Source organism: Schistocerca cancellata, chromosome 1 (assembly GCF_023864275.1).
Source record: "Schistocerca cancellata isolate TAMUIC-IGC-003103 chromosome 1, iqSchCanc2.1, whole genome shotgun sequence".
Taxonomy (NCBI): Eukaryota; Metazoa; Arthropoda; class Insecta; order Orthoptera; family Acrididae; genus Schistocerca; species Schistocerca cancellata.
Genome location: NC_064626.1, coordinates 1,108,832,876 through 1,108,856,399, shown reverse-complemented (window position 1 = coordinate 1,108,856,399; position 23,524 = coordinate 1,108,832,876). Strand labels below are relative to the sequence as shown.

General features: G+C 42.7%; 1 protein-coding gene across 1 annotated transcript in view; it reads right to left on the bottom strand.

The window, feature by feature from the left end:
* The window catches only part of LOC126092057 (major facilitator superfamily domain-containing protein 6), a 222,425-nt gene extending 202,153 nt beyond the window's left edge, over nt 1-20,272 (bottom strand). Inside the window, exon 1 of the mRNA XM_049907467.1 lies at nt 20,056-20,272. The gene's annotated coding sequence lies outside the window, so the exon portion shown is untranslated. The remainder of the gene's footprint in view (nt 1-20,055) is intronic.
* Nucleotides 20,273-23,524: the final 3,252 nt, after the last annotated feature.

Genomic DNA, 23,524 nt, shown 5'->3' with positions numbered 1-23,524 from the left:
CCAGAAACTCAGCAGTATCGCCTACACGAGTGATTCCCAATGTTTCTGAGACAATTACACCTGAATGCTATAATATATATTAGCTGGTAGCCCTCTTCACCTCCATTTCCTCACCGTCATCAACGTTAGCGCCTAACTAAAATACAGAACGAAAAATCGTATTCTTCGAAAACTTATTTTTGAAATGACGAAAGGTAAGTGTTTGTAGACGTTTTGTTAAAGCATTACGAAGTGACTGAATGAGACTATTGGTACTGCTTCTTTCTAACAACCATTATTAACAGAATGATGAATCAATTCTCAGTGTATCACGAGTGTTACCTACAGTTCCTTCTCAGTAGAGAAAGCTAACTCTCCACACTGAGAGTAGACCTTCCTACAGAACATGTTCCCTCTGCACCACTTCTCTCCGTAGTGACACTTGCTTCAACCGAGTTAAAAATGCATGCACTATACTTCTGAATTGGCAGACCTCATGCTGCCAAAGCTTCGTGTTTGATCACTGCCACTAATAATAATAATAATAATAATAATAATACACGGCAAGCACCCGTATCATCTAACACAGCCACACATAGATCAAGACGCATCCAACACATGGCTAAGAAACGGCAATATATACAGTGAGACGGAAGGGTTCATGATTGCAATACAGGATCAAACAAACACCAGGTATTACAGCAAGCACATTATTAAAGATCCCAATAACACAACAGATAAATGCAGACTTTGCAAACAACAAATAGAAACAGTAGATCACATCACAAGTGGATGTACAATACTAGCAAATACAGAATACACCAGAAGACATGACAATGTAGCAAAAATAATACATCAACAACTTGCCATACAACATAAACTAATAAAACAACATGTTCCCACATACAAGTATGCACCACAAAATTTACTGGAGAATGATGAATACAAATTATACTGGAACAGAACCATTATAACAGATAAAACAACACCACATAACAAACCTGACATCATACTCACTAATAAAAAGAAGAAATTGACACAACTAATCGAAATATCCATACCCAATACAACAAATATACAAAAGAAAACAGGAGAAAAAAATTGAAAAATACATCCAACTGGCTGAGGAAGTCAAGGACATGTGGCATCAGGATAAAGTTGACATTATACCAATTGTACTATCAACTACAGGAGTCATACCACGCAATATCCACCAGTAAATCAACGCAATACAGCTACATCCAAACGTATATATACAACTACAGAAATCTGTAATTATTGATACATGTTCAATTACCCGAAAGTTCCTAAATGCAATGTAACATATACCGTACAGTTAAAAGAAAGTGACGCTTGATCAAGGTCCGCATCACTTTCCATTTTTAACCAGACTTAATGTCTGAGAAAGTAAAGAAATTATAATAATACTGTGTAAGACCTACATCAATGTAGTAGCCAATACAAAGCTACTGTTGAGTTGTACTGTAAATTTCGTTTGTATGTTGCGATGTGAATAATGAAGTATGAAGTAATTTCTAGTTCACTGCAGGAACTACCTAGAAGCAGGGGAAGGCATTTCCACGAGATATTTAAGAATATGTGATATGCATTTATCCCAGTTTTACAAAGCAGAAAGTATGTGTGCACTGGGAGGGCTATGTGTATAGCTCTATCTAGCGCGAACCTGAATCATGTATTAATTCTGATAGCTGCAGTTACTGGTAACTTCAAAACGAAAAGATATCAATGATAAGATTCGCTGATGACATTGCTATGCGCAGTGAAAGTGAAGAAGTATTACAGAATGTGTTGATTGGAATGAACAGTCTGATGTGTACGGAATATCGATTGAGAGGAAACCAATGAAAGACGAAAGTGGTGGGAAGTAGCGGAAAAGATAACAGCGAGAAATTCACATCAGAGTTGGGGATTACGAAATAGACGAAGTTAAGGAATTCTGCTACCTATTCAGAAAAAAAAGACAACGAGCGGAGCAAGGAGAACATAAAAAGCAGACTAGCACTGGCAAAAAGGACATTCCTAGCCAAGAGAAGTCTACTAATATCAAATCTAGGCCTTAATTTGAAGAAGAAATTTCTGAGAACGTAAGTTTGGAGCACAGCATTGTATGATATTGAAACATGGGCTGTGGGAAAACCGCAACATAAGAGAATCTAAGCATTTAAGATGTGATGCTACAGAGAATGTCGAAAATTAGGTGGGCAAATATGATAGGGAATGAGGAGGTTCTCTACAGAATCGGCGAGTGAAGGATATATGGAAAACATTGGGAAGAGAAAGGGACAGGATGGCAGGTTAGATTAGATTAGATTAGATTAGATTAGATTTACTTTCATTCCAATTGATCCGTAGTGAGGAGGTCCTCCTGGATGTGGAACATGTCAGAAAAACAACAATACATGACAAATATTTACAACTAAAACAAATAAGCTAATGTACCATTCCACAGGTCCCAAGTGGAATGATCGTCATTTTTTAATGAACACTAAGAGTCATTTTACAAATACTAATGCACTGAATTTAAAATAAAGTTTTTTATTTATTTATAAGGTAATAAACATGTAATACAACTACTGTAATACTTATTTACAATGAACACATTACTGCACTGAAATGGTGCAGAAGTTAGATTATACACACACACACACACACACACACACACACACACACACACACACACACACACATTTTCAGTGAACACATTACTGCACTGAAATTGTGCAGAAGTTATGTTGTACTTATATACAAATCAGTTGGTTTTACTAAGAAATTCATCAATGGAGTAGAAGGAGTTGGCCACCAATAAATCCTTTAGGCTTCTCTTAAACTGAATTTCATTGGTTGTTAAGCTTTTTATGGCTGCTGGCAAGTTATTGAAAATGTGTGTTCCTGAATAATGCACACCTTTTTGTACAAGACTAAGTGACTTTAAATCCTTGTGAAGATTATTCTTATTTCTAGTATTGATTCCATGACTTGAGCTGTTGGTTTGAAAAAATGATATATTTTTAATGACAAATTTCATTAAGGAATAAATATATTGGGAAGCTGTAGTTAGTATCCGTAGTTCCCTAAACAGGCTTCTGCAGGATGTTCTTGAGTTCACACCACATATAATTCTTACTGCACGTTTTTGTGCCCGGAAAACTTTAGCTTGGCTTGATGAATTACCCCAAAAAATAATCCCATATGACATTATGGAATGAAAGTAAGCATAGTATGCCAGCTTTTTCATTTTTATATCCCCTACATCTTTTAATACATCAGGAGACGACTTCTATGGTACTAGAGGAAGCTGTAGACGGTAAACTTTGTAGAGGAAGAAGGAGATTGGAATACATTCAGCAAATAATTGAGAACGTAAGTCCTAAGTGCTACTCTGAGATGAAAAGACTGGCACAGGAGAGGAATTCGTGGCGGACAGCGTCGGACCAGTAAAAGACTAGTGATTAAAAAAAAAAAAACAAAAAACAAAAAATGAACTTACTAAATAGATATAATAGTAAAGTTCTTTTAAAAATAATTTAGTTTCGTGCCCGAAACTCAGTGGAAACCATTTGTCTGTACCCCTGAAAAATTTATTATTACCCTTAAGGGGGTAACCACCCCCAGGTTGTGAAGAACACGGTTTGGCCGTACGTGCAATATCCAGATGCTACATACCTGTGTAACGTTGGCGGCTGCTCAGGAATGCGTGCTGGTGCTTCGGGCGTTGGCGAAGTCAGGGATTAGGGCGCAGAGCGGTGGCCTGTTTTTTGTCTTTGTCAAGGGCGGCGTTGGTGATGGGCGGGGAGGCGGAGAGGGGGTGTAGGTAGGGGTGCCGTCGACCTGACGGCGCTTAGCGCGACTGGTTCTTAAACGCAGAACTCGTCACAGCAAGAACAAGATTCTAACTACGAGGGCGATCCGAAAAGTAATACCTCCGAATTTTTTTTCTGTTCTCAATATCGGCTGAGGTACTACATGTCATGAATATCACTCGGTCGACTTTCCTGCTTCGCTGACCCAAGTTGCAACTACCACCGTCAGAGGGCTCCGAATTGTAGCATGTAACATGATGGTGTGCAACGTAACTACGTCAGTGTGTGAGAAAACAATGCACGAATTCGAAGAATTCGACAATGCTGACCCCACACGAGTGTGCTGCGACATCAACAACAATCTGACGCCTTGGTTTCACTTAAACAACAACTTCGAGGACGTAGCTTTGATAGTGATGAAGCTGTGGAAGTAGAGGTAAGGTTTTGGCTCCGTTAACAGAGCCAAACATTCTACAGTGATGGTATCAAGAAGCTGGTCTCTCGGGAGAAATGTGTTCGTTCGCCAGGGTGACTACATTCAGAAATAAATATATAGACATAAAGAAGATGTAAAATGTTCATAAAATTAGCTGTATTGAAAAAGCTTTAAGAGTTTTCACATAAAACATTCGCTGGCATTACTTGTCAGCACGTCCTCGTACCATTACAGCCAGAATTCAAGGGAGGAAGGTTCATGTGGGTCATCTGCATAAGCACCTAAACGCCTGAACGCGTAATGATTGTGTTTCGACCGTAGGGTCACAGCAGATCAAGAGATGGTCTGTTTAAGAGGTCGTAGTTTACACTAAACAATACGTGACGATGAAATTAGCACTGTCCTAAATAGCAGGTATTTATTCGAGAAAAATGTTGCAAAAAATCAATCTTCAGCGAGAAGAGAACGTGAAGCTCTCTTATAGCCAACAGCACTTGAATAACATACAGCAGCCTGTTGTGTGTGGCAATCTAAAGTCGTTCTGGAAGCACGTTCCTCCAGGCGTACCACGGGGACAAGTTCTGTCTCTTCTATCGTTCTCGTGTGTCAGTCACATCACAAGTTCTGTCCTTTATCTTCTCTATGCCGACGACTTTCAATTTTATTAAAGTGCCCAAGACTTGAAAACATCTACTCTGCCATCGCCCAGACGAATGACAGTCTGTTTTCAGTGTCCAGACGGTCACAAAACCTGGGAACTAAACGCGAAAAGTCCCAGGTAACTTTAATATCCCATCAGAAACTGATTGGTTCTCGTTTCGTGAGTAATTGCTTGCTACTCTTCGTGAAAACATTACAGAGAACAGTTAATAATCTGGGTGTAACGCCGGACTAGCACCTCAAACAGAAAATACTGTTGCTACGTGCAGGAAGACTTTCGAAAGTGTCCTCCAACAGTTTCGGAACACATTTTCAAGGAATGCGAAACTAAAACTTGTGCACTCATTCACTCTATCGAATCTCCACTACTGCGATGCATCCAACACCATGCGAGTAATGAAACTGTTGACGGTTAGAATAAACCGTGAGTGATTGTGTGCGTTCCGTCTACGACATCAGTCTGTTTCAGAACAGTGTTTCATACTCCCAGTTTGGCTGGTTACGTCGTAGTCACAATAGTAGCTCCGCTATTTTGCCGCTGTCCGCCTCTGGAACAAGCTACTCTGCTGTGCGCACAATACAGTGCCCTGCTGCATATAAGAGAAAAAATCTAGCACTTCCTTTTATCAACCTCATAACGTCACACTACAAAATTAGCGTACATGGTCTGTTCGTCTCTGTCGAACAGTAAAGACTTAATCTTTTCATTTCTCAACCAGTGACGCCACTTCTTTCCACCTACACTCCTGGAAATTGAAATAAGAACACCGTGAATTCATTGTCCCAGGAAGGGGAAACTTTATTGACACATTCCTGGGGTCAGATACATCACATGATCACACTGACAGAACCACAGGCACATAGACACAGGCAACAGAGCATGCACAATGTCGGCACTAGTACAGTGTATATCCACCTTTCGCAGCAATGCAGGCTGCTATTCTCCCATGGAGACGATCGTAGAGATGCTGGATGTAGTCCTGTGGAACGGCTTGCCATGCCATTTCCACCTGGCGCCTCAGTTGGACCAACGTTCGTGCTGGACGTGCAGACCGCGTGAGACGACGCTTCATCCAGTCCCAAACATGCTCAATGGGGGACAGATCCGGAGATCTTGCTGGCCAGGGTAGTTGACTTACACCTTCTAGAGCACGTTGGGTGGCACGGGATACATGCGGACGTGCATTGTCCTGTTGGAACAGCAAGTTCCCTTGCCGGTCTAGGAATGGTAGAACGATGGGTTCGATGACGGTTTGGATGTACCGTGCACTATTCAGTGTCCCCTCGACGATCACCAGTGGTGTACGGCCAGTGTAGGAGATCGCTCCCCACACCATGATGCCGGGTGTTGGCCCTGTGTGCCTCGGTCGTATGCAGTCCTGATTGTGGCGCTCACCTGCACGGCGCCAAACACGCATACGACCATCATTGGCACCAAGGCAGAAGCGACTCTCATCGCTGAAGACGACACGTCTCCATTCGTCCCTCCATTCACGCCTGTCGCGACACCTCTGGAGGCGGGCTGCACGATGTTGGGGCGTGAGCGGAAGACGGCCTAACGGTGTGCGGGACCGTAGCCCAGCTTCATGGAGACGGTTGCGAATGGTCCTCGCCGATACCCCAGGAGCAACAGTGTCCCTAATTTGCTGGGAAGTGGCGGTGCGGTCCCCTACGGCACTGCGTAGGATCCTACGGTCTTGGCGTGCATCCGTGCGTCGCTGCGGTCCGGTCCCAGGTCGACGGGCACGTGCACCTTCCGCCGACCACTGGCGACAACATCGATGTACTGTGGAGACCTCACGCCCCACGTGTTGAGCAATTCGGCGGTACGTCCACCCGGCCTCCCGCATGCCCACTATACGCCCTCGCTCAAAGTCCGTCAACTGCACATACGGTTCACGTCCACGCTGTCGCTGCATGCTACCAGTGTTAAAGACTGCGATGGAGCTCCGTATGCCACGGCAAACAGGCTGACACTGACGGCGGCGGTGCACAAATGCTGCGCAGCTAGCGCCATTCGACGGCCAACACCGCGGTTCCTGGTGTGTCCGCTGTGCCGTGCGTGTGATCATTGCTTGTACAGCCCTCTCGCAGTGTCCGGAGCAAGTATGGTGGGTCTGACACCGGTGTCAATGTGTTCTTTTTTCCATTTCCAGGAGTGTATTTATTAATCGATTAATCATTCGGTCACACAGACAACAACACTGAGGATTGCTCCAATATGAAACATAAAACAGTCGACATAAAGCGTCCCGAACGGCACCGATTTGGGTACTGGCGACCAACTACTCGCGCCCTTTCTACAAGAAGTCTATTGGCAGGTCATAATAACCTAGTTAATAAAAAGATGGGTGCATCTGCAGCTCGAGGTGCTCCCCGACAATGTCAGTATTGGCACTTGAGCTAAAAAGTTTGACGACTGCTGCTTTAAGGAGTTGCCAGATGCCCTTCCCGTCGCCATCTGAGTAAGTTTTGTAAATGTTTTCAAATCGGTTAACTGAGGCGGGACTTCGGTACCAGCCTGGCATTCACCTCATGGGATGTGGGAAACAGCCTGAAAACCACATCCCAACTGGCCGGCAAACAGACTCTCGCCATTAATACGCCGGGCGGACTCGACCCGGGGCCGGCGCACCTCCCATGCCGAAAACGGCGCATTAACACGCACGGCTACCCGGGAGGGTTAAAAGCAGCAACCAATAAATAAATAATAAACGTAACTATGGCCCAATCGAAAATTTTACGTCCTCTTACTACAACCCTGCTTGCTAATGTGTGTCAACTGTAATCACGGCCTCGCTTAGAGTTGTATGATACACCGTCAAATTTTCGAGAGTAACGAGGACTCATTGCTGTGTTTAATCAACACTCGAGTGCTAACGTCATGCCGAGGGGGCTGCGCTAGTGAGCGAGAGGGGAGATGCGTGTCGCGGTGTCAGATGCGCCAACACGAGCATGGCGCCTGCTGTTCAAATATTGGCTCGTCTGGCTCCCACTGCTCGTCCATGGCCGCACCAGTCAACAGGCTGAAGTCTAGGCTGCCCGTATCTCCCTTTCTGATCGTGGACTACTCGCATTCTTTATAAACCGGGGCGGAAAACTATCTTTGATTGTTTAAGGGGCTATACTTTTAATTACAGGAAGACGCTGATCTCTGCGTAAAGAGTGAAGCAGAAGTGCTGCTGTATCCCTTAGCAAATGTTGGACTGGACTTACGACTGACTGTAGCTCTACTCGCAGTGTTAATGCGTAAGTCTACTAACATGGAAGTAACCTTTTCTCCCACTGTAGCGGGGACAGCTGCCCCTCCGTTGTCTGTTTAACTCTCTACGATTCGAATGGGACTCCACTGAGGTCTTGTAGTGCCCAGATGATGAGTCGAAATAGGCGGTGCCGGTTTCAAATCCATTCAAGTGCGAACTTCGTGCTGTGACAGAAGATGATGATAAAATGGACTGCACTGAAGGAGGCGTAGCTTACCACACACACAAAAGTAAAACAGACTGCCATCTTATCACTCACCGTAAACAAAAGTGTTCTTTACAGGTTGATTCAAAATTACCATTACAGGCTTCTGGGGAGTGTAGAGGGGAATTTGTAGATGAAGTTTTGATCAGGAATCCATGTCTGGGAATGTACCGTTTGTATGAAAAAATACGTAGTTACAAACTACGGCGTACAAACACTTATTCAACATGTAAAAGTCACTACAGATATTCGGATTTAGGGTATGACATGTTCGATGTGCCTGCCATCGTTGGCGACGATGGGACGCAGACGAATAGCGAAATTCTGCACGACTTGCTGAAGTGTCGGAACATCGATGCTGTCAATGACCTCCTGAGTTGCTGGATTCAGCTCAGCAATGGTTTTGGGGTTATTGCTGTACACCTTGTCTTTAATATAGCCCCACAAAAAGGAGTCGCGTGTGTTCAGATCCGGAGAATGTGGGAGCCAATCAAGCCTCATGCCAGTGGACTCTGGGTACCGCAAAGCCAGAATGCGGTCTCCAATGTGCTCCCCCAGGACATCACACTCTTGCTTCGATGGGGTCGAGCTCCGTCTTGCATGAACCATATATTGTCGAAATCAGGGTCACTTCGGATAATGGGGATGAAATCGTCTTTCAAAACCTTCACGAACCGTTCGGTAGTCACCGTGCCATCGAGGAATATCGCAAGATTATTCCGTGACTACACATTGCACACCACACAGTCATCCTTTGAGGGTAAAGAGACTTCTCGATCGCAAAATGCAGATTTTCGGTCGCCCAAATGCACCAATTTTGCTTATTGACGAGCCCATCCAAATGAAAGCGAGCTTCGTCACATGCATGCGCATACTAAGTCCCGTCATGCCCCACGGCTAATCGTGCAGTTTGAACGTCCTAACGCAAACGTTCAGAAATTATGACGATTTTATTTCATATAGTTCAATAACTGTCTCCCCGGATGTCAGCTTGAGTATCGGATCACCTTCAAATCTCCTACTTCATGGGCCACACAGCGCAGGCAATGAGCTCTGGACCTGTGTGCCGTAGGAGCACATGGCAAGGGCAATGTTTCAAGAACTCTCCCTCGGCTCCTCTTCTACGTGGCTGAGGACGTCCTCTATAATCGACGCTGCAGCGCGTGCTTGGAGCAACACAGCCAACTCTCCTCGTCTCGAATGTAACAACTCCTCGCAGCCGATGCTGCAGCTGAACGGTGTTACGTGACGTCACAATTACAACAGGGACTGAGACGACCCCTCCTCTCAGCTTATGTGCGCAACGTGAAGTGTTCCGATCGTCAAACTTATTTTATGTCCAAACTCTAAATTTCCGGACATGGGCTTCTTATCAAAACTTCGTCTCCTAAGTCCGCTCTACAACCCCTAGAAGTCTGTAATGGGAATTTTGAACCGTCCTATATTTCTAATTTACACCCAATAATACGAAAACAGATTTTTAAGGGCAAAGAGAAGCCCTACCATTTAACGAGTTTTGCCTCAAGAACACACTAATAATGGCATTAAACATTAGAGTGAACTCTGAGCTGTTCAGAATAGGCGACGAGTACCATATAGCGTGGTTTGCATTTTTGGTCACCGGTCTCCCGACTCGTTTCATGCGACCCACAACGACTTCCTTTCCTGTGCAAATGTGTTCATCTCAGATTATCATTTGTAAGCAATGTCCTCAATTATTTGTTGCATGTATTGCAACATCTGCCTTCCCCTTCAGTTTTTACCCTCTGCAGCTCCGTCTAGTATCATAGGGGTTATTCCCTGATGTCTTAACATATGTCCTGTCATCCTGTCACTTCCTCTACTCACTGTTTTCCACTTGTTTCACTCAGGCGCTATCGTCTGGAGTAACCCAGCGACCTGTGACACTACTGCTCTTATTCTGCTCTTATTCCATGTGTGCATACATGATCTGACATTGGGTGACTGTAGAAGAAAACAGGATGACTCTGACAGAATTTATACTTGGTGTGATGAATGGCAGCGTGCTCTAAGAGTATAAAAACTGTGTTAATGCATATGGGTAAAAAAGAAATGTAATGTTCGAATACAGAATTCGTGATTTGCTGCTTAAAAAAGTAAGATCGATTAAATATCTAGGCGTAACTATGCGTAGATCTGTAGTTTAGCTGGCTAGATCGCATAAAGAGTCACACGACAGATGAAGAATGACTATTGATCACTTGTACTCTGAGTACGCATGAGTTGTTTCGGAAGTATTTCCATCTTCAGAAATCCCAACACCGAGCGAGGTGGCGCAGCGGTTAGCACACTGGACTCGCATTCGGGAGGACGACTGTTCAAACCCGCGTCCGGTCATCCTGTTTTAGGTTTTTCGCGATTTCCCTAAATCGCTTCAGACAAATGCCGGGATGGTTCCTTTGAAAGGACACGGCCGACTTCCTTCCCAATCCTTCCCTGACCCGATGGGACTGATGACCTCTTTGTTTGGTTCCCTCCCCGAAATCAACCAACCAAATCCAATCACGCATACTTTGTGATCAATAAAATCGTTCTTCACCTGCTGTATGACACTTTATGCGATCTAGCCAGCATAATTACAGATCTATGCATATTTATTAGAATGGTCGACAGCCTCCTACGTGACTTTGTCATAGCTTTATATTTAAGCGTAACGTTGCAAATCGATATGAAACAGAACGAGCAAGCAAGAATGGTAGTAGAGAAGGCGAATAGTCTTCTTTGGTTTCTTGGGAGAATTTTAGCTCATCTATAAAGGAGACCGCATATGAAACACTACACCCGGATAAGAATAACAAAGCGATTGACAGTTGCGCAAGGAAAGGGGGAATGTTGCGGTTTGCTATTACGCGCAAGCAAAATATACCTCTGGCAACAGCAGTTGTGCAGTTCCCTGCTGAGTACGTTGTCTTTTAACGTGCAGTAGTTTTTCTATGTATCTCAGAGAGGTAATAAATTATTATATGTGCAATTCTGAGTTCGCTTTGCAGGTTCATAGCTGTTTTATAACTTTCGTAAGGACTTCTCAGCTTCACACACCCCGTAAGAAACATGTTGTTGTTGTCTTCAGTCCTGAGACTGGTTTGATGCAGCTCTCCATGCTACTCTATCCTGTGCAAGCTCCATCTCCCAGTACCTACTGCAACCTACATCCTTCTGAATCTGCTTAGTGTATTCATCTCTTGGTCTCCCTCTACGATTTGTACCCTCACGCTGCCCTTCAATGCTAAATTTGTGATCCCTTGATGCCTCAGAACATGTCCTACCAACCGATCCCTTCTTCTAGCCAAGTTGCGCCACAAACCTCTCTTCTCCCCAGTCCTATTCAATACCTCCTCATTAGTTACGTGATCTACCCACCTAATCTTCAACATTCATCTGTAGCACCACATTTCGAAAGCTTCTATTCTCTTCTTGTCGAAATTATTTATCGTCCATGTTTCACTTCCATACATGGCTACACTCCAAACAAATACTTTCAGAAACGACTTCCTGACACTATAACGACGTCCTCTTGAATAGTCCCCGCCCGGAGATCCGAATGGGGGACTATTTTACCTCCGGAATATTTTACCCAAGAGGATGCCATCATCATTTAACCATACAGTAAAGCTGCATGCCCTCGGGAAAAATTACGGCCGTAGATTCCCCTTGCTTTCAGCCGTTCGCAATACCAGCACAGCAAGGCCGTTTTGGTTAATGTTACAAGGCCAGATCAGTCAAACATCCAGACTGTTGCCCCTTCAAATACTGAAAAGGCTGCTGCCCCTCTTCAGGAACCACACGTTTGTCTGGCCTCTCAACAGATACCCCTCCGTTGTGGTTGCACCTACGGTACGGCTAACTGTATCGTTGAGGCACGCAAGCCTCCCCACCAACGGCAAGGTCCATGGTTCATGGGGGTGGGTAAGAAACATACCGGACAAAAAAAGGAAAAAAGAAATCACAATTGTTGTACGCCACAGTTGTCGTCCGCAATTGAGGTAACAGGGAGATCTGACAACTGTACACAGGACCGAGAGGGTGAACCAACCCGTGTTCCGATTGGTTGTCGCTACGTTAGCTGTCCTGTCACTGAGTACTTCCTTATTCTGAAACTGTTAAAGTGTGACCCATTCCTGAGTACTCTTCGAGTGTTTGGGATCGCAACCGGGTCAGATTAAAGACATTGAAACAGTTTAGAGGCGCTGATTCGTTACCGTTAGATTCGATCAACACATAAGTGTTACGAAGATGCTTCGTGAACTTAAATGGGAATCGCTGGAGAGAAGAAAACGCACTTTCTGTGAAATACTATCGAGAAAATTTAGAGGAATGGCATTTTTAGCTGAGCGCACAACGATTCTACTGCCGCCCAAATTCATTTCTGGCAAAGGACCGCGAAAATGAGAAATTAGAGTTAGTACTAATGCATATAGGCAGTCGTCTGTCCCTCGCTCCATTTGCGAATGGAACAGCAAATTAAAAGACTAGTAGTGGTAAAAGGCCATACACCAAACGGTGACTTGCGGAGTATGTACGTAGATGAATACCTCCTCGTAGCTCATGTCTAATTCATTTTCAAAACTCTTCTATAAAACTAAATTTCAAATACTTCGATTCTCACCGTTTCTGGTTTTCTTGATGCTCAAAACGTCTCTCGTAACAAGCCGGTTACGTTCGTGAAACTTTGGTCACATTTTTGGCACCTAACATTTGCGACAATCCAGTCTGAATTTATAGTTTCAAAACTGTCTATGCATTTCTGGAAAATATTCGTGAAGTTACTCAGCTGATTACGGATAAATTTACACTCAGATGAAATGACACCAGTTCAGACACTTAACTGATCTCATACAGCAGGGCTTCACAACATACGTGCTCGCGGAGCAAGCTGTGAGCAGCAGGGCGCGAGCACGGAGCAGCGCGAGCACGCTACCCCCACTACCGGACCAGAGCGGAGAGTGGGGAGAGTCACGTGGGGCATACAACAGCTGCCGCCAGTCAATGTAAATCCGCGGCCACCTGCAGGGATATCACTCACGAATTATTACTGTGACAAATGAAATAAATAAAGGAGAATGTACACGTGCCACATAACTTTATTAGCTTAGTGTATGTCTCTACATTCGTATTAATATGTAAACTGTTACACAATAAAAGGTGTCACTGAAGTGTGGGATTCTCTGTATCTTGTACTTTTTGCCCTTTACAATTGCGTCTATGTTCGGAGGAATTGTTCTTGTGCAATGTAGGCGCAGCGTGCAGTTTAAATTTCGATCAGACAATGCGTTTCTCAGGCGCGTCTTGTTACATTTCATTGCAGAGAACAGTCATTCACAAACATACATGGAACCGAACATTGATATTATTGTAGCCGCCAGTTTGTGCAAATGAGGAAATCTATCCTGAGGGAAGTGTCTGTAAAATTCCAAAATGTTTTTCTTGTTCTGAAATTTGTCTCTATATTCTGTCACACTGCATGTCAATAATTTCTAGTTGCAGCTCAGGACGAATCTCTTCAATATTCGCTGAATATGGAGAGGAGAACAGATCAGAATCACTGTCTAGTGCTGTCAGATCCTGAAAGCTTTGATCAAATTCTTCCTTAAGGGCATCTAAACTATGTGAATAACGTTCACAGTCTTTGTGAACATCTTGCATGGATGATAATTTAGGAAAATGAGCTAGATTTCCTGTTTCCAGCTGACTCACCAAAAGTGTCAATTTCATTTTAAAAGCTCGTATTCGATCTATGAAATGAGTAATTAGCAGATCTTTATCTTGTAGTGAAATGTTCATAGCATTCAGATGGCTAGTTAAATCTGCTAAGAACGCGAGATCACATTTCCATGAAGGCTCTTTCAATTCTGGAACACACATGTTATTTATTTCCATGAACATATTTATCTCATCTAATAGGCAAAAATTCGATTTAATAATTCGCCACGACTAAGCCAGCGGACCTCGCTGTAATAAGGCAGGCTACCATACTGGCTTTCTACATCCTCAAGAAAGCTTTTAAATTGTCTGCGTTGTAGCCCATGCTTCCTTATATAATTGGTTGTACGAACAACAACACTCATCACATTTTTTAGAGTGATACTCTTTGCACATAAGTTTTCCTGGTGGATCACACAGTGGACGCCCCTTATTTCATTCGGCACGGTCAGTTTTTGCATTTTCTCCTTCAACAGCGCAACGAAACCTAATTTTTTCCCTGTCATCGCTGGTGCACCGTCTGCAGACACTGAAACTAAAGAATTCCACGACAATCCTATATTTTCAACACTTTCTTCAACACTGCTTAAAATATCACCTCCAGTTTTAGTGTTCTTCATGGCTGCTACATCGAGGAGCTCCTTCCTTACCTGAAGATCTCTATTAACACCTCTAATAAATATGGAAAGCTGCGCTGTTCCAGTAATATCAACACTTTCGTCCAGAGCTAGAGAATACGCCATAAAATCTTTATAGATATTTGGACGTCGTCTGCCATGTCCTGTATGCGACGCATAATGGTCATGTGAGATAATGGCACAATCCGAAACTGTTCAACTTGAGATGGACACAAATGTTCCGCTGCAACTACCAAACATCTTTTATTAAATCGCCATCAGTGAAGGGGCGCAGGGATTTTGCTAAAAACAAAGCAATTTTGTAGCTCACTCTGAGAGCTGCCTCAGTTGATTTTTCTTCGTCATCCAGATCTTCTTCGGATAGCTTCCTTTTAAGTTTAATAACTTTCTACCGTATCTTCCTTCGCCGTCGGCGTTGTCGTTGTTACCGTGAGACACCGTTATACCAAGAGGAAAGGCGCGTCGATCTTAGAGCATGAGATATGATGACCTTAAGCCATTGACAACACACAACGGTCACGGTAGCACCTGATTCCAGAATAGCTGCAGTAGTTAAGATCTACGAACTATCCCCTGTCGACCAGGTCCCCAAAACTTAACTCGTGACGAGATCCCTTCAAAGCAAATTGTCATAACGATCGTCTATAAAGGCTTCGTACAACGAGAAGAAATGTTACGGTTGATGGAATAATAACAGATACGACCAAACTGTCTTGTCTCTTCTGCTTTATTTAACATAACTTCGTTCACAGTTTCATTTCGCATTCACCACTCAATTCACCGAAACCCTTTGATGAACAGTTTTGGTTGCTTAACACCAACAGTCAATGATAATGATACAGCTTTTCTCCTTTTTATAAATTGAAGCCCGCTCTCCGTGATATAATAAGAAAAAAACCGGTCTCAACACCGCGTCCCTCGTGAGATGCGAATAGACTTATCCCGGAATTGACCGCCCTGTAGGTGTACTCAATTTAATGACCACACTTCGCTGTCCGCTATTTCGCGTAACTGAATGTCCGTTTGTTAGTCTGATTATATACTGTAGCTATTTAAAATTCGCCCCTATATTTTTCACAACGCACCATTAGCACTTTGTTACTTATTTGGTTTTTTTTTTAAGAGTAAACGGAAAAAAGACGCCGTATCATGGGCTTAGTCGACATAAAGCAAAACACCTTAATATGCCCAATTTCACCTCTTCTTATAGGATCGGCTAACTTACTCAATTTACTACATATTGTTTCCAATAACACTAAACAGGTATCGCCGTTATATTTTAATTGTATTCAAAAGCATGTTACTACTATTATGACCAACCAAATCGTCACAAATCGCGCGGCTTGCGTTTTTAATGATAACTTTACGCTATTCAATTAAATCGCGCGGCGTGCGTTTTAATGATAACTTTACGCTATTCAATTTCCGTTACAGCTATCTTGACTCGTAATGTTACAACTTCCTGTGCACGATCTGGTCCATCACATTTTCCACTTCCGTAGTCTTTCGCGTGGTACGACATATAATGTCGCTGCAAATTAAATTTCCTAAAAGAATTCAGCGTTTTGTGACATACTAAACATTTTGCAACACCATCTTTTTCTGTAAACAGATACAATTCCTCCCAATGGGGGTTGAACTGCGAAAGCATGGTTGGGTTACACAACGGCGACTTGACATGATTCTTAACCAGCGAAGTGACTGTTAGAGCTGATCGTAGTACTTTTAACGTTACACAGTCGGCGCGAATTCAATAGGCACGCTGCGCCCCTATTCAAACGTGCGCGCGCATTTCCCCTCCCTCCCTATTCCGCGACCGTGCACCTGCTCGCGAGCACGTGCCTGAGCAGACGCGAGTACTCGCGCTCAAAACCGGCCAGTTGTTAAGCCCTGTCATACAGACATGATTTATGTATGTATACTGAGGCGGCGTGTGCAAATTTATACGAAGGTCGGTAATCGAACCCGCCTTGGTACAAATTTACACTTGCGCCTTCAATCTCTATACATAAAACTTCCACTCGTTTCATCATGAACTTCACGCCTGCTCTATTAAAATGTGTAACATTTCGCCTCATTTGGCATATAGGCAACGTGAACCTGAACTTAACCGTCAAAATTTCGGAGTTCGTCCAGAGACATGTTCTGAGTATTTTTGTTACTGAGACAAGTGACGTCCAATGGCTCGCTATAGAATAGTAACGTAATTATTAGTAGTTCAGTTTGTTACCGCAAATATCTTTATTTCTGTAAACATACTTCCACAACAATGTAATATGCGATCTGTAAAATGTACAGCACAAAACATGGATCAGCGCAACAACTCAACGCTCAAGAACAGAGATTTAGTGGCCGTCACCATGGGAATAGCTCGGGCATTGCGTCTTTGTCCGCTCTGCATACTTTGAATCAACACACGAAGAGCACATAGTACAACTTTTCATCAAAAAACCTATTCATTCTGCTGTGGATCACCGTTAACGTAAACTAACATTACAGGATGAATAAACCCGACTGAGAAATTAGCAGTACTGAATCAAGTCTGAGGGCGAAGAGTGAAGGGGGCGTTAACAGTTCTCAACAGCAGATACCGCAAGTGAATGGAAGTAGACACGCGGGGATTACCGTCGACATTTTCAATGCAGTACGGGGACGAATATGTGAATGTAAGAAGTCAGACGAGATGTAACTATCTGTTACGAGCCACCAGAGGCAACCGATCCCTTATACCAAAATAATGAGAAAATACCTGTATTCTTGAACAACATCGGAAATTTTGTCCACAAATAGGAACAAACTAGTGTTTGTTTTTGTGTGCAGCAAACAAGTAGGAGCACAAATATCACACGCGACGAGATCTAGAGAGAACGCAGCCGTTTTAAAGTCAACATTCATAATAGTACTGCAATCAGTTATCTCTGCCTAGTGTAGAGATCACCGGTTGCAAGTGAATCAATCATTCAGCTGTTACACGTCAAGCGAACAACAGAATTGTCATTTGCGAAGAAATGGATCTTACTTGCAGAAAAAACCTCGGAATTTCGCAAATGTCAAACTATACGTTACCTATTCACTTATAATGGAAAGTGCTGCTATTTAGTAAACGTATGATATCATCTTGCATATCAAACTACTCGGATCTCTGTTACAGCTACAACGTTTCTACTATGCCCTGACATTTAGAACAAGTAACTCTTACCGTTTCGGTGTGGTTCCAGCAACATGGTGGTGTTCGCCACTCACCCAATAGCTGTCTGATAGCGTATCACACCTTCATAAGAGTCAGTTTATCACAAGGTCACAGACTTTTGGCATCTTATCTGCTCCCTGCCTCGGCGAATTTTGATGCCACAGTCTCGCCCGTGTGACCAAAATTTTACTTGCGCAGGACTGGCTCCTTTGGTCAAAAATCTATGAACTTCTGGGTTGCTGAAGATGGGTATACAGGAAATCGGGATATCTATGATGGAAGAGACTACGATTTCTAGATGTCACCCATGACAAATCTTTAACTTTTGCAGCCTGACAAGGGCCGAGCGGTTCTAGGCGCTTCAGTCTGGAACCTCGCGACCGCTACGGTCGCAGGTTCGAATCCTGCCTCTGGCATGGATGTGTGTGATGTCGTTAGGTTAGTTAGGTTTAAGAAGTTCTAGGGGACTGATGACTTCAGATGTTAAGTCCCATAGTGCAAGGGATGCAGCAAGGAAATTTCGAATGGTCCCATTTGTTGCTCGATATTCTCTGGCCGTTAAGTGGTGAATAAACGCGCATCCAGTGCTTTGAGTAAAGAGATGTTCAGCTTGGTCTTCCGCTTCCACTCAGCTGTCAGGAGTTGCGGCTTGTTCAAGTGTTTACCTTAAGATAACACTATCTCCTCATACAAAACACTTGCCAGTTGATGGTATCACCAAAGTTCAGGGGGCAGTGCATTGCCCTCATACACTGCGACAGAGATTAAGAATTTAAATTGCCCTCTTTTCATTTGCCTTCAAATCTTTTACATCTACCTTAACAGTAACTTAAAGTAAGATCTACATCCTCACTTGATGTAGGCCGCTGTATACATGGTATTACAGATCAATGTTTAAAGCTCAATCTTGCCACTTTGGCAAATTGCAAGACACGTAATTTGATAAAGACGGCAAGGAGTAGCAAAAGGTCTGCAAAAGCATTACAACTCTCCTTACAGATACGTGGGAAATGTCCATTTCCACCTACCTCACGCAACGAAAGCGAATAACAAAGTAACATAGTGCTTACCTAACTGACGTAACTGGACGAAAAAAATCCTTTCACTGTAGCTAATCCTAAGGTGATTTCTGAATTTTGCGGACCCAGAGTTCCCTGTTTCAGTCCTGTGCTGTGCTTTATACATTAAGTAACAATACGCAACAAGTTCTTCAAAAACATCAGCACAGAATCCTGTCCACCCCTCTCCCCCTGCTGTGATAGAGCTATTCCTGTTAGGATCTATTCTCATTCAATGGATTTCTACACCTCCATCAATCACCGTCCCCATTATAGAGGAACGTAAGCAACAAATAAGGCATCACTATCATGTTTATACGTTTGTTAAACGATACCTTGTCAAGTTCGCGAAGAACAAACGTCTGATATTGGCAAAAAAAAAAAAAAAAAAAAAAAAAAAAAAAAAAAAAACAACCAAGAAAAAAAACAAGAAAAAGCACTGTGAAATGTGTAGTTTCCATACAAATTATCTGAGTACAATGAAATCAGAAATTAGTCTGACTATAATATGGATAGCTCAGTAGGCAAAGCATTTTTCCAAGGAAGACAAAAGTTCCATGTTAGAGTCTTCGTCCGGCAAACAGTTTTAATCTGTCAGGAAGTCTTAGACGAGCCCTCACTCCGCTGAAGTGTGCAAATTCATTCTGAATAACAAAAATGCTTTCAGCAAGGCAGTCCGAAGTCTAGTGCACTGGCGCCCATTGTTAACGACAGTAACACACATCCAATCTACTATCCAGTTGTTCACCACACAACCCATCACTTCGTCAATGACTCACAGCTGAACGAAACTATACAATACAGTGCTGTAGTATACGTCGTTTTATAGCAGCGAGATCATTCAGGTCAGCTTCTTCATTCACGGCCTGTATCCCGCGCCACTTGAGGCTGTAACCCTACGTGTGATAAGTTAACAGCTACACGAAAAGCAGAAGTACTTTGGCGCAACAACAAATCACGCAGAGAAGAAACAGTAACCTGGCTGACGTCCAGTTTGCGTCACTTCGAAAATAGCGCCGCAGTACGCCCCATCCCCTTCTCCCAATAGCAACAAGAAGTAGCACAAGAGCTGCATCTTACTTACCCGTCGAAGCGGTCAGATCAGAGTCAAGGCCGTCGCTGTCCGTTGACCCCACCAGTCAGCTGATCTGTCAAACAAGGGACTGTTGTTCCATCGCAGCACACGAAGTGCTGCGAGCATGCGCGTCTAACAGCTGACTGTCAGAAGATGGCACAGGAGCGGCCAACCGATGTGCGCATGCGGAAGGCAGTGCCGTTCAATGTGGCCTTCCTTCAACCGACCGTTGCAGTTGATTACGCGCAGACAGAGCGTTAGTTCACGGAACGCACCACAGATATCTCTAGTGGGCGGGAGCACTGGCGTAGCGTCGGTTTTAAATAGAACCCATGCTGTGAGACACAATTAGTTGCCGAGGTCACCGCCATCACAACACTGGCGCCACTGCTCGTATCCCACAACTGCAACTATTTAACTGTCGTGAGTGCGGTGAGCTTATTGCCTGAGTGTGCACCACTCGTTTTTCGTAACTACAGCTTCGTGATCGACTTGCGTTGGGTGACATCCCGTTAAAAATGGTGCTGATACATTATAGAATAGGTTATACGTATAAAAAACAATTTTAGTTGATCGCAGATAGCAGATGTGAAGCTTTACTTAATATTTACTGTTTCACTCATAAATATCTGTAATACTACGTTACTGACTCGGTTCATGGCACGCTAGTACGGTTACAAGTTGATTCTTACAGGGGCAACAGAAATTTGATTTTGAATATTTCGTATGATTTTTGAGCGAATTAAAAAATTCAAAATGTTGTCGTAATCTAGTCCAGTGGTTGCCAAACTGGGTGGTAATTACCCAGTAGGAGATTTTCCGAGGAGTAAAAACTAAACGATTCGATTCTATTTCAAACTAAATTATTTTCAAAAGATCCCTACTATTATCACAATTTTGTAAGACTAATACTGAATATGTATGTTATTATTAATATTTTTTCCCAATTAGTAGCATTAATGTGGAGGAGGTTACACGTTCCTCACATAGTCCACCCACTACACACATATGTTGTGCTTTGTCCTGTACATCGCTGATGATAAAAGTGAGACATGTACGTAACAAATCCTAAATATCTCGAGAAAATGAGTTCTCCAAGTGGTATACAGTACCTGCAGTAGTCCAGAAGTAGCTTCATTACTCGCTTCGAAACAGATAAATGAATTATTTCACAGCACAGCAGTCACTACACAAGGGCTACTGTAGTGCTGTACACAGTATTATTATTATTATTTCTTTCCTCTCTCGGACGTTATGTCTAGTTAAAAATGGAAAGTGACGCGGACCTTTATCAAGCGTGACTTCCTTTTAACTGTACGGTGTACGTTACACTGCATTTAAAAACTTTCGGGTAATTGAACATGTATCAATAATTACAGAATGCTGTAGTTGTATATATACGTTGGGATGAAGCTGTATTGCGTTGATGTACTGGTGGATATTGTGTGGTATGACTCCTGTAGTTAATAGTGTAATTGGTATAATGTCAACTTTATCCTGATGCCACATGTCCTTGACTTCCTCAGCCAGTTGGATGTATTTTTCAATTTTTTCTCCTGTTATCTTCTGTATATTTGTTGTATTGGATATGGATATTTCGATCAGGTGTGTTAATTTCTTCTTTTCATTGGTGAGTATGATGTCAGGTTTGTTATGTGGTGTTGTTTTATCTGTTATAATGGTTCTGTTCCAGTATAATTTGTATTCATCATTCTCCAGTACATTTTGTGGTGCATATTATTATTATTATTACTACTGTTACTATTACTATTAGTGGCTGTGGTCAGACAGAAAACATTAATAGCCTGAAGTCTTCAAATTTTTGTCAGTTCAGAAGTAATGAGTGTATCAATCAAGTGATTTACGAATAGTAAGGATTGTTGATTTTAAAATCAGACCTGCAGTGTGCAGGTCAAACAAGTGCAGCAATGGAGAGGAGAAATGTAGGGGAAGTATGTCTACCCTCAATGTATGTAGTTAGATATGGGTAGCTCTAAAACTCTCTCTCACACACACACACACAACTAAATATCTTTCATCATTTTAAAAACAAAATATTTCTAAGGAAAGACTTTCATTCTACAGTTTAATTAGGTGCTAAAGCTGGTGATAATGTGGGTGTAGCGGAGCAACAGACGACAATGTCTGATTGCACATATAGGTAATGGTCTGAGAAAGGTTGGGAACCGCTGATACAGTCATTAAGAGATATAATATGTAGTACGTTATACAGGTTTAACCCAGTAAGACAAGTATTACAGTTATAAACTGTGTATATGTCTTGGTAGCGTAACCACAGCGTGCTAGCATCCAGACTACATTCATTCAGCATTTGAGAATGATAACAATTGGCGACATCTAGCAAACTTTACAAATAATTTCAAACTTTAACCAAACTTTTTCTCCCTGACACCCCCCACAGAATGACGACAGGAAAAAGTTTATCGCTTACTACATTTGTGCTGTTCATGCACTATAACTCTTGCATCAGGTATGAAGTTTTAATTACTACTTTGCTAGTAACTTCATTGGCAACACAAAAAATGGTTCAAATGGCTCTGAGCACTATGGGACTTAACTTCTGAGGTCATGAATCCTCCAGAACTTAGAACTACTTAAACCTAAATAACCTAAGGACATCACACACATCCATGCCCGAGGCAGGATTCGAACCTGCGACCGTAGCGATCGCGCGGTTCCAGACTGTAGCGCCTAGAACCGCTCGGCCATTCCGGCCGGCCATTGGCAACACATTTTGCAGACAATGTCCACATATTCTACTGAATGTACCTGCATTATGTCATTGTGTGTTGAATGGTTCAGGATATATGACGCTATAAGCATTGTGATGCGTGAAATACCAGTTTAGTTTAGAACGGAGTGCATATTACCCAGACTACTGTCATCCAGTGTTTGATTTTGATTGCACTTAGCGACTTTCAAGAAACTTTGAACATTGCTTCAAACCTTTTCTAAACTGTTTTTCTCACTTCCATGTTTAACGTCATCTATTGGACACATTAACTCATTTGTGAAGTAATCAAAAGTTTGAAGCTCATTTATACACGGGAGTTCAATAAGGCACGAAAAAAATTATCAGGGATGTAGAGTGAACATCGGTACAAATTAATACAGAGATGGTGCCACACTTCATTATTAGGCTCTATTAATAATTATTTGTATTTCTTTTCGCTTTGTTTCCTAGGAAGTTATTGACATTTTCACATGATCATGGAGCATATAGTAAATTAAATGAGTAATGATATTATTTTCAGTTTTCAATAATGTGCTCGAAATGGATAAGGTGATGTCTGTGACTTAGTGGTATGAGGAAACGACCACACTTGTATAGCGATTACACGCAGTAAGGTCCCGATTTCAACTCTGGATAGATCCATTTTGTTAATACTAAAGTACTAAGCCCTCGTAAAATTTAAGACCGCAGGTGGTATCTCATCGTTGTTCCCGCCATCGTGGA